We start from the raw sequence: 3,883 nt of genomic DNA on the forward strand, positions 1-3,883 counted from the left end.
AAAGCTCTGTCTAGTCAAGGCTATGGTTTTTCCAGTGGTCATGTATGCATATGAGAGTTAGACTGTGAAGAAAGCTGAGCACTGAAGAATTGATGCTTTTGAACTGTGGTGTTGGAGAAGACTCTTGAGAGTCCCTTGAACTGCAAGGAGATCCAACCAGTCCATTCTAAAGGAGATCAGCCCTGGGTGTTCTTTGGAAGGAATGATGCTAAAGCTGAAGCTCCAGTACTTTGGCCACCTCATGCGAAGAGTTGACTCATTGGAAAAGACTCTGATGCTGGGAGGGATTGGGGGCAGGAGGAGAAGGGGACGACAGAGGATGAGATGGCTGGATGGCATCACTGACTCGTTGGACGTGAGTCTGGGTGAACTCCGGGAGTTGGTGATGGATGGTGATGGACAGGGAGGCCTGGTGTACTGCAATTCATGGGGTCACAAAGAGTCGGACATGACTGAGTGACTGAACTGAACTGAACTGAACTGATGGGACTGGATGCCATTATCTTTGTTTTTTGAATGTTGAGTTTTAAGTCAGCTTTTTCACTCTCCTTTTTCACCTTCATCAAGAGGCTCTTTGGTTCCTCTTTGACTTTCTGCCATAAGGGTGGTGTTTTCTGCATATGTGAAGTTATTGATATTTCTCCTGGCAATCTTGATTCCAGTTTGTGCTTCATCCAGCCCGACATTTCGCATGATGTACTCTAAATAGAAGTTATATGAGCAGGGTGACAATATACAGTTTTGACCTACTCCTTTCCCAATTTGGAACCAATCTATTGTTCCATGTCTGGTTCTAACTGTTGCTTTTGGACCTGCATACAGATTTCTCAGGAGGCAGGTAAGGTGGTCTGGTATTCCCATCTCTTTAAGGATTTTCCACAGTTTTTTTGTCTTCCACACAGTCACAAAGGCTTTGGCATAGTCAATAAAGCAGAAGTAGATTTTTTCTGGAACTCTCTTGCTTTTTCAATGATCTGTATCCAAATCCAGCTTGAACATCTGGAATTTCATGGTTCAGGTACTGTTGAAGCCTGGCTTGGAGAATTTTGGGCATTACTTTGCTAACGTGTGAGACGAGTGCAATTGTGCAGTAGTTTGAACATTCTTTGGCATTGCTCTTCTTTGGAATTGGACTGAAAACTGACCTTTTCCAATCCCGTAGCCACTGCTGAGTTTTCCAAATTTGCTGGCATATTGAGTGCAGCACTTTTACAGCATCATCTTGTAGGACTTGAAATAGCTCAGCTGGAATTCCATCACCTCCACTAGCTCTGTTCGTAGTGATGCTTCCTAAGGCCCACTTGACTTCACATTCCAGGATGTCTGGCTCTAGGTGAGTGATCACACCATCATGGTCATCTGAGTTGTTAAGATCTTTTTTGTCTACTTCTTCTGTGTATTCTTGCCACTTTTTCTTAAAATTTTCTGCTTCTGTTAGATATATACCGTTTCTGTTCTTACTCAAAGTCACCCAATTTTGGAGAATGCAAGTTAGAGGAAATGGCAAGTTGTTGAATTAACATCATCCTTTCAGAGGGGAATCCCCACTGGCTCAGTGGTAAATACTCCTCCTGCAATGCAGGAGATGCAGGTTTGATTCCTAGGTGAAGACCCTCCGGAGAAGGAAACGGTAACCCATTCCAGTATTCTTGCCTGGGAAATCCCATAGACAGAGGAGCCTGGTGGGCTACAATCCATGGAGTCCTGAGAGTCAGAAGTGACTAAACCACCACCACCACCATTCTGAAAGGGCTTGCTTCCAGGTGCTTGCAGTACCAAAATCTCAGGGTCCTTACTGTGCTCAGCAAGAAGCTCAGTCCCCGATATCTAATCCTTAACAAGACAATCAGATATAGAGGGTCCTGGACACAGAAGACCAGAACAAAAGTACAAATAGCTGAACCGAGCCTTTCCCCCAGGCATGGAGAACCTCAGCAGCCAAGATGTTTCCTATTGCCTCCAAAATCTGCCAGTGGGACTTCCAACTACAATCTACTCAGGACCGTGGAACAAACCCAGCCAACATGCATGCTAAGCCACTTCGGTCCTGTCGGATCCTTTGCAACCCCATGGAGTGTAGCCTGCCAAGCTCATCTGTCCATGAAAGTCTCCAGGCGAGAATACCAGAGTGGGTTGCCATGCTCTCCTCCAGAGGATCTTCCCAACCTAGGGATCGAACCAGTGTGTCTTCTGTCTCCTGAGTTGCAGGCAGATTCTTTACCACTAGCACCATCTGGGAAGCTCCATGGAACAACCTAGAGCCAGGTACATTTCCATAATGAGGTTACTCACCAAAAGGTGTCATCCTACCCAAACCCCAAACCAAGCTCAGGTGATGGGTGGTGCCTGGAGCATTCCAGGGTGGGGCTGGAAGCAAGGGACCCAAGGCCACGGGTACTTATACACCGGCTATTATGCCCCCAGGGACCATAATCCTCAGGCAAAGGTCCCTCTGGGTGCCCTCCCACTGGCTTCCAAACTGGTCACCAAACAACCAAGTTCGTCTTGCCAGATACACAGCCAGTCCAGATGCAGACGGTAGAACTGAGGAGAGGGTTTCTTTGGAGAAAGCCAGGCGAGGAGACAGGACAGGCTTCAGATCTGCCTCAGAGAAGGCACTGATGGATCAGGATAAAGTTGCTAGGCGGGCTGGGGCATAGGCTGCATGAGGAGGGTGGGCAAAGGTAATTGGCAAAAGATGCAGGGGAAGTGCCCTTCTGCGCAGGCTCCAGGTCCCTAAACGTTCACAACAGACCAGCCGGCAAAGGGCATAGGCCCAGTGCAGGGGTCCAGGGTTCTATTCAGTCTCACCTGCTGAGCCCCAGCTAGACACAGATGAGGCTCCAAGTTCCTGGAAAGTAATTCCTCCGGGAAAGAGCTCGTTAGTCAGGCTCTGTGCTGATTGGATAACCCAAAGTCTTCACGACTTTAATTCCTGAGGGCAAGTGGAGTGGGTTTAACCTTTGGGTTCAGCCCCTCATCTTTGGATCATTCTTTCATCTGGAGGGAAAAGGGCTGGGTCAGCTCTGGGTACTTCCTGCCAATAAGAGGTGGACTGGACAAGGGCTGGAGGAATGACCCTGGTTAGCCTCCTTTGAGAGTATTTTTGGATTTCTGGTTTCAAATTCACCTTTGGATCCCAAGAAATAAATCCCACCTATGAGCCAGATGTCAGAGCAGCTGTAGGCCCAAGATCTGAATCTATAACATGTCCCCTTGAGGGCACACAGAATGCCAGCCACGGTGAACACTTAGGATTTTTAGGGGGTGTACACTGTGATCAAGAGAGGGTGTGTACATGATCAAGGGGGAACCATGCATGTGACCCAAGATGGGGCATGTGAACAAAAGGGGGTGTACAGGTGAACAAGGAGGGTGTGCATACGATCGAGGGGGGCCACCTGCCTGATCAGTGCACACAAGGCTTTGCAGGTGAGGCAGGGATTGGTGGAGCAGGTGATGTAGAAAGTCAAGGTCATCTGAGTGGCCTGACCACATCCACCCCTACTCATTCTCTGCATAACCCTTATGATCTTGATCTGCCCCTCATCCTTGATAGCCCTGGGATCAGGTATGTAGAGGTGCCCTCCAGCCAAATACCACAAATGAAGTACAGACAACAGCAGCGAGAGGATCAAGAGTCCAACAGGTGGGTAGACTTTGGAGCCAGATGCTTTATTGGATCACCCTTTCATGGAAGTCCAAAGGATGATAGCAGTACCTTGCTGTCAACCCAGCAATCAAGCCCATTTCTCAGTGAGGCCACTGTCGTCGCCTAGTCCACAAGCAGATTCCCTCTGTTCAGACTAAGGAAGAAACATAAAATGTTGAACAGGCACAGTACAGGGAAGATCATGACCGCTAGGCAAGATGCAAGCAGTAA

Source organism: Bubalus bubalis, chromosome 4 (genome assembly GCF_019923935.1).
Source record: "Bubalus bubalis isolate 160015118507 breed Murrah chromosome 4, NDDB_SH_1, whole genome shotgun sequence".
NCBI lineage: Eukaryota > Metazoa > Chordata > Mammalia > Artiodactyla > Bovidae > Bubalus > Bubalus bubalis.